Genomic DNA, 8,699 nt, shown 5'->3' with positions numbered 1-8,699 from the left:
CCAGATGCCCATGGTGGACAATGGAGCTCATGGCTCCCAAAAACTCTACTCAAGAAGAACTGGACATACACCTTGGGGCACTCATTATTATACTTCTTATGCTAATAGTACTGAGGTGACTTCATACTTATTTGTCCAATCAGAAACGTTTGAGGACAGAACCTTCTCGGAGCGGGTCTGGTTGCTAGCCCTCCTAGTTCTTACCCCTCCCAACTGGAGATCCATGGCTGCATTCCTTTCTGCACCTCAGAAAGCACCTCACCATGGCTGCACCTCAGTCTACTGAGGTGTTAAACATTCCAATGTGTTGTTATTCTTGTTGTCTGTCCTTTCTGGCCAGCAAAGAAGAGACAACAATCTTTTTGTTTGTTTACTCACATTCTTGCAGCTAGGAACTGCTAGCCACTTCTCCGTTACTGACTTAGTTTGGCTCAGGCTTCACATGCTAACCTAGGCCTAAACTGTACATATTCATGACATCTATCCAACACATCTCGATAGCGTTGGACCATCACCTCCACCTCCACCACCAGCGTTGGACCCAACACCTCTCGCAATCTCCACATCCCCATCATGTGAACCTGCTCCACCCTACACCTGCTCCTCCCTCTTCACCCCCTCCTACAGTGGTTTACCTGCTCCTGCAGGTGGCTGGAGCTCTGGTGACACGGGTGGGGAAGGCTCTAGCCTTTCCAGTGGTGTCTGGGCAGCAAGCTATTGAGCCTGCTGCTGGAAAGAGCTTTCCAGCACTTTTTCAGTAGTATCCAATGGGGGAACTTGCATTTCGCTGCCGACCAGAGCCCATAGGATTGAACTGTATGTTTGATATTAATAGACAGATGTCTAAAATTACACCATTCAGAGCAAAAATGAAAATAGAGTATATTTTCAATATATAATATAATAACAATATATAATCTTGTTAGCCATGATTAAGAAGTCAATTTATTGAAGATATTTTCAAGAAGAAGAAAGACACAACTGATGATATTTTTGAACTTTTGAATTCAAAATTGAGATATGAGGACACAACATTCCTGTTTGAAAGATAAAAAACAGCATTCATTTGTAGAAAGTTTGGATGAAAAAAATAAAACTTAATAGAAAAACTCCACAAGATGCTCCATATCCAATTTCTGACATGATTAAACTCACATTGTTGCAAAATGCAACAATCTAATCAACATTCTGTGTTCTAATTATGTCTCCCTGATCTTAGAGTATTTCAGAGTTTGTTTATGTCCCCAGGCCTTTTTTTCTTGACGTACTGTAAAATCATTTCTAAAATGAGTCAGGTAATGTATTTTTCTTACAGTGGCAGGTACGGCATTGTGAGAATAGCAAAGTTCAGAGACCATTGCTAGGAAATGATGATTGAAAATCTCAGGTAAGTGGGGTGGGGGAACCAATGGAGGGGGAAATGGAAGTGCTCCGGGGAAGAAATGTACTTAGTGCTGGATACAACGGGGGAAAGCTACATACAGACTTGGATCTGGGAGACCAGCAGGTGAGAAAAAACTGTAGGATGCAAAAAGAAAAGTTGAACAAATAATAGAACCAGAGGCATTTAAGAAGGCGGGTTGCAGAGAAATTACTGAAGGATTAGGGTATGTGAGTGGTCCTTTTCCACCCCTTCACATAGCTCCTGAAGACCCAGTTGTACTTGACAGGCTTCCAATAATTCTTGTAAGTAATTTGGCATGATTTGAGAATGGATGGGGGGGGGTGTAGAGAGAGTTGGGGATTTTATGAATGACATTAGGGAGTGGGAGAGAGTAAAAAGTGAGAGTAGCATAAGAGACGAACTTCCATAAAATAGCCTTAGGTGTTAAAGACTGCAAATAGCCAGACCTCCTAGATTAAGCCATTCACAGTCCAATCCTGAGCTGCCCAGCACCTAGGGCTACAGTGGGGCCAAAATGGCTGCCACTGCATCCAATGGATGCCAGGCAGCCACCGGTGGTTCCCGATGTCTCCTTGGAGGAAGAAGACATTTTTCCCCTTCCCCTGGGTAATTCAGTCAGTTTATTTAGCTGGCTTATTTAGCCAGCACAGAGTAAAGTCGTCCAGTGTTGGGCCAGGAGAAGCAGAGCTCCACCGGTCCCTGCCCCCTCCCCTGTCCCACTTCCCCCACCCTCCCCCTGCCCCAGAAATCCTCCCTCCCTGCTCCAACTTATCATTCCACTGCCCGGCAGTCGGACGGAGCACCAGGCAGCATCAGGCTGGCCTCCAACCAGCGCTGGCCCAGCACGAGCTCATGCTGAGCCAGCTTTGCTGCTGGACCAGCGCTGACTGCCGCAGGCACACCTTATGGCATGTTTGCAACAGCGCATGCCGGCGCTGGGCCGATGTGTGTTGCTTTGGATCAGGCCCTCACTACACAATCAGATAACTGCTCTAGTGTTTGAATTGTGACATTCTGTCTCCTGACCCAGCCCAAACTGAAGTGGTGCCAAAGAAGTGCCCTCATTTTCTATCCCCTTGGGGTACCCTCATTTCTGCCCCTCCCTCTTCACCACACCCTCCTTGCTCACCTCACATTTTTTTTCCAGAACAGGTTGGGTCTTGGTCAGAACAAGTGAGCAAAGAAGGGACACTGGCTGGAAAGTAACCTAAGCCCACTGCCCCACCCCCTCACCTCTACCACATCTATCTTTGCCACCTCCTGGTCCTCTTTTGCTCTGAGCATGTTCCATGCAGCCTGTTTGAAAAAAAAACAAAAACCCTGGATGGGAACCATGAGGCAAGGAGATGTAAAGATAAAGGGGTGAGATTCAGTCTGCCTTATTTTTGTTGCCTGCTCAGTCAAAGCAGTTGACTCCACCTGGCCTGTTTGCAGAAGTGACCAAGAAAGAGCAGTGGAGGTGAAGCGACCCTGTTTGGATTGCTCTCCTAAGAGAGGGGTGTGATCAGAATGACAGCAAAGTCCAGCTGCTCCTCTGCCAGTATTCTGGTCTGGGGAAAAATGCACTCTAAAAAGACAAGCATCTTCCCAGCTTATAAATTCTTCTTTATTTAAAGAGCAAGTTACCCTGATGGACGCCAACATACCTGACAGCAAGTCAGATGTGGACACACACACGCAAACAAAAACATTCTCAGTTTTTATACCCATTCACATAATACCTGTTACATATTCATAAATAACATGGCACCAAACATGGCAAATTTCCTGTTCCCTATAGATAAGTCATTTCCAAAAGTCATGGGATCCCTGAAACTTTACTCTTAGCATAGCCTGATATAAGCTGGTTGCTAAGTTTGCACAAATCATTCAAGATGAAGGGGCATAGTCTTGGGAGAGGCACCTGTAGCTGACCAGTACAATTTTTTTCTCTTCTCTCTCTCTCTCTCCTAATCAGTTTCCTGTTGCACAAAGGCTGAACAAATTTTACAATCCTGTGATACAAAATACACACATTAAAAAACACACACCGAGAATAGGCCATTTCAGGATCACAAAATAGTCACTGGGCCATTTCTCTGACAAAACATCTTTGCAGCCACTTACTGCTTCTTTCACCAGTACTACTGCCATGCTAGCTTATGGGAGCAGCACTAGAGGAAGTGGTGGGTCACCACTGCCCTGATTCTACTCACACCCACAGGCAGCAAGAAGAGGATCTGCGTGCAGGGCGAAGCAACTCAGTGGGCAGCAAGCTAGAAGAGGCAGAGGCAGGTGTGGGGCACTCCTCATCAGTTCGCCACCTTTTCCCAACCCACTACCTGAAGTAGCTGCTTCACCCCACTTCATGGGTGGACTTTTGGTTGGCAACCTTCAGTCTCGAAAGACTATGGTATAAGCCTACAGCACCCAGTATTCCCAGGCGGTCTCCCATCCAAGTACTAACCAGGCCTGACCCTGCTTAGCTTCCGAGATCAGACGAGATCGGACATGCGCAGGGTAACAGTTGCTGGCCCTGTCTCATCCCACTTGCTGGGATCACCATTGCATTTCAAGTCATCTTCTCCCTTAGCACTTTCCCCATGTTTGCATTCAACACCAGTTCTTTTGTCTACATGGCAACCAAATCCAAACTAGCCTAGTTGCTCATTCAGCCATATGAAACAGGATGTCACTCCAAGAATGTGCCAAGACATTTTCTAACAGTCAACATCTTTCTGTATTATTCATCCAGTGAAACAGGATTACTGAATATCCCCATCATTAACAGTCCACAGGCATCAGCTATTTCCATTACATTTTCAAATAATGCTTCAGTACTACTCACTTTGATGAAGTTTTAGCTCTACCGTTTCCATCTTCTAACGCTGTTATAGAACCTGCTTCATCCAATATTGCCGTAGCTATTTGAAATTTCTATATAAAAGTGTCACAATGAATGTATTTTTTTTTTTTTTTTTGCCCTGGTATTTTCAGAGGACTAAACAGGATGGTCTTTAAATATGTTGTTGTCCTTTCTTCTTTTCTTAATAGCAGTTGTGGAGAGGATCCAGATCCCCCACAGCATGGGAGGGTTGACTGTGCTAAAGCTGCTCTGCACCTTCTGATTGGTGCCTGGATAAATAGAAGCTTCTGGAACAGAATTGTCATCATGTCCATGGCACAGGTGGAAAGGGTTATATCCCCTCTTCCCCCCCCCATGCCACAGTACAGATTGAGATTAGCCTCCCCTGCCAGCAGCTTCTATTTTTAAGCCAAAGAAAACATAATAATGGAAAAAACATGGAACCACAATGATCTTTAAAGTCATGTGTAGCTTGTCTCAACCTTCTTGGGCTTTAACCAGGACTCTTAAGACCAGAGTCTAAGGTCTTCATGATCCCCTGGGATTTGCGATGCTGAGACTTCAGAGTCATCTTCAGATCCAGGAAGGAGCAGTGTACAACATTACAACATTAGCCCCTGTTGTAAGCAGGCAGAAAGAAACCTGGCACAAATGCTAGGAGCCTAGCTTGAAGCATTTACCTGATCAACATAGTCATACGTCCTCGCTCCTGCTGCTCTGGTTCAGGCATCTCACTCTTACTGTAGTCCTCTACTCCAACTTTGGTAACAGAACCAGGGATGTGGGCAGAGGGCAGCCAGGGGTCTCAGTTGAACAGGTGACTAGATTTTTGGACTTGCTCGGGGACTCCCTGCACAAAGAAGATCCCTGGGATGCAGCTGATGGACGGAGCAAGAAGACCTGCTGATTCACAAGGCACTTCCTCTTCCTGCACTCTAAATTCCACCAATTGGTTCCTTCCCAGGGGCTGTCTGTGTACAAAGGCCCACTGAAATTAAGCCAAGAGGCTGAAGTTTCGACTGTATCTGTAGCTTCCTTGTGACTGTGCAGCTGCTGTTGATACAGAAGGAGAGAGGAACAAAGAGGATGGAAACCACAATGCGTGAAGCTATGGGGGGAATCCCGTGCATAGACACACACAGGGACCAAACACATCAAACGCTCTAAGACACAGTGGCACTGGCCCGGAAGTAAGTTCAGGAGCTTTATTTCAGTCTGGAATCACTCTATTGCAGGTCTGGAGTTCAGGAGCTTTATTTCAGGTTCAACCACCATGGCCCTGGCTTGGTTTTGCATTAATATTCTGAGAGTGAGACAAAGTTCATAATTGCCTCTGCCGTCTTGCACACCAGCCTCACTTTGATTGGAATTAACATACTACATGTGCCATCTTCATGACCCTGAAACTCCTCTGATTGTGAGAAAGAAACATTTCAAGAGCTCAGGACCTAAAGCAAAATAAGAAACTAGATTATCCCTTTCAAAACTGCCATGATTAAGAAACCAATTTGTAGAAGTTATTTTAAAGGAGGAAGACAGAGCTGATGATATTTCTGAACTTTTGAGGTGGTCAACCTTGAATCAATTTTTATCCTCTTCCCTCCATAGGACTAATCTCTCCTTCACTCAGATGGATTCTTGAGGTATAGAATTTAATTCCCAATATGCTTATGTGCATAGCAAGTGAATCAGGCAATGTGAGTTTTCTCCCCCCTGCACAAATTTACTTTGCAGGAAACTTTTTTTTTTTTTGCCTGCTTCCATCAAGGTTTATTTGCAAATTGACTGCTCCTTCCATGAGAGATATGCGGATTTTATTTTAAGGTGTTATATCATCCTGAGTTTAAAAAAAATGACAGCATATTAAGAGTGGGTTAAAAAAAAAAACACCACTTCCCTTTTTTAATTCAACAAAGCAAAGACCAGAATGACTTCCTCCTGCTCTCATAATGGCTTTTGCACTTGTCCCTGTAAAGAGTGGCAAATGGGCAGTTTACTGGACTCCTGGCAAAGTACCTCATTAGTACCTTATTAATGCATATGCAACTCAGCAGTAACTGCAAAGTCACTGTGAAGGTGCTGTGCAATAGCAGCATCCCCGGGACCCGCTGCTCAGTCATGGTGTGTGCTAATGATGTGCTAATGAGTGACTTCACTTGGAACGCCTGTGGACACGGCTTTGCTTGGGTGCACTACGGGGGCAATATCCTCTCCATTAGTTTCAAGTCACTCCAGGGGAAAGGGCTATCTCAGGGTTGTTAGTGAGGATCTTCTTCTGAGCGATAATGGAAGGAAAATGCTTGTCTACATTTCTGAAGCTTGCCTAACTATTTACTAAGTTCTAAATTATTTTAGCTACACAGAAATGGGACAAAACTGGCATTCAAATCCAGAAACCCAAGAGAAAGATGGGGCTGGCCTTAAAATATACAGGTGATGAGAAGGAGGAGCAAGCAAAGTCCAATTTGAATGCATACATCTGAGTCCAAATGGCTGGATATTCTGATTGTACGCACTGGAAGACTTGGAAATTGAATGGAAGGAAACTGTCAGTCCAATCCTATGTGTGTCTATTCAGAAGTAAATCCCTTTATGGTCAATGAATCTTACTCCCAGGAAAGTGTAGATAGGATTGGGCTCTAACTCTTGCCCTGTGTCTTGTACTCATGTTCAGGGTTAGTGTCAAGGGCCAGTAAACTGAGTACTGGACGACAGCCCCGAGTCACCATAGGGCCTTTGGCTGAGCCCTGAGGCCTCGCCCAGTACTTGACTTATTTTAGTGAAAAAAGATGGTGAGAAGCATTTCAAGGGACTAAGGTCAAAAACCTCTTGGGAGCTTATCTTGATGAAAGGGCTGGTGGTAGCCCTGTGAGATCCTTGGTCATTGCCATCTTTTTTCATATTTTTTTTTCTTTTTTAATAGGAATGCCTCATCCCAGGCTCTGTCACTGGGTCATACAGTGATAGAATGGGGCAATTGCATTATTGGTTAAAAAAGAAAGATGGCAGCTGCTGATAACCACTAAAGTCCTCCCCTTCCCTTGCCACAATCAGTTTATCATAGCTTGAGAAAATCCAGCTGTGGCCTATTTTTCCTCCAGCTTCTGTTATCCAATACATGGGAGAGAGGAGAAAGGTAAATGCTAAGAGGGCATGTGACCCAGACCAGAATACATCTACCAGTTGCCCAGGGTTGGTGGTAAGCATTAGTCCCACAAGAGCCTTGGTAAAAGGCCAAATTTTCCTATGATTTGATCCAACTCTCCCAACCACAAGTAAGTTCATTTTCTCCTTTATTTCCAAGCTTTCCCCCTGCTTTCCATCATATCAATTAATAACAACAACTACTACTAGGTATTTATATACCGCCTTTCTGGTCATCGGATTACTCCTCTGACTTTATTCAAGGCGGTTTACATAGGCAGGCGTTTCCAAATTCCTCAAGGGGATTTTTACAATCTTAGAGGTTCTCTCTTTCAAGAACCAACAACATTTCAAAATGGATCTTCCTGGTTTGGTCTCACTTCCGGCCTCCAGTTCTCCCATACAGACTGACAAGCAGCTCCATCTCTCACATGGAGGGCAGCCAAGACGCTTCTTGCTCACACCCAGAGCAGGTGGAATCACTCAGCTGGGCTTGTCAGCTGCTTCAAGGTCTCGCCATTCTCAGCCATTCAGGGAGCTGCCAGTATCCTCAAACTGGCGACCTTCTGATGTTATCTTCAGGCTAATGGAGGCTCTACCCTCTAGACCAGACCTCCTGCCCAATTCCTCCTTAAGTTGTCCCACAAACCTTGGAAAACTTCCACCTAGTAGTTGGTAGTTTCCCTCCCTGCACTGCTTTCCTTCTTTCTTGTGCTTTTCCATGTTTATCCATCTAAGCGCGCTGGCATGCTAGCCTTTCGGCTTGCAGGTCAAACACTTCAACTGCGTAGGTGTGGTTTCAGCAGATACATTTTGGCAGTCTTAGCCTTTGGCCTTATTTCCCCACTGTCCTGTCCTGCAAGCAACCAAACAGACAGGGCCCAATCCTATCCAACTTTCCAGCTCTGGTTTAGCCATGCCAATGGGATGTACACTGCATCCTGTGGTGGGAAGGTATTTGTGGAGGCCTTGACAAGGTAAAGGAATACTTTGTAGCTGCATTGCATTGTAACTACACCAGTGCTGGAAAGTTGGATAGGATTGGGCCTTTAATGACTAGTTTTCCTCTCCACATTCTGTGTGTAAGTGTGTAAGTACCATTTTGAACACTGTTTTCATGAATTTCACTCATTGCAATCCTTGTGTGAGCTGACCTCGGTCTCTTGTCCTCTGCAGACACCAGTATACATAGAATTTGCCCAAGCCAACAACCAAAAGACTTCACATGAATTGGATGGTACATGTATTAGCTACCATATTTTTCGCTCCATAAGATGCACTTTTCCCCCCCCAAAAAAAAGTGGG

The 8,699-nt window shown here is 44.9% G+C and overlaps 1 pseudogene; it reads right to left on the bottom strand.

The window, feature by feature from the left end:
- Window positions 1-3,802: 3,802 nt before the first annotated feature.
- Window positions 3,803-3,919, bottom strand: LOC136647160 (5S ribosomal RNA; annotated as a pseudogene).
- Between the last annotated feature and the right edge of the window lie 4,780 nt (window positions 3,920-8,699).

This window comes from Tiliqua scincoides, chromosome 3 (assembly GCF_035046505.1).
Source record: "Tiliqua scincoides isolate rTilSci1 chromosome 3, rTilSci1.hap2, whole genome shotgun sequence".
In the NCBI taxonomy this organism is placed as follows: Eukaryota; Metazoa; Chordata; class Lepidosauria; order Squamata; family Scincidae; genus Tiliqua; species Tiliqua scincoides.
The sequence above is the reverse complement of the archived record's forward strand: the minus strand, read 5'-3'. Positions and strand labels throughout refer to the sequence as shown.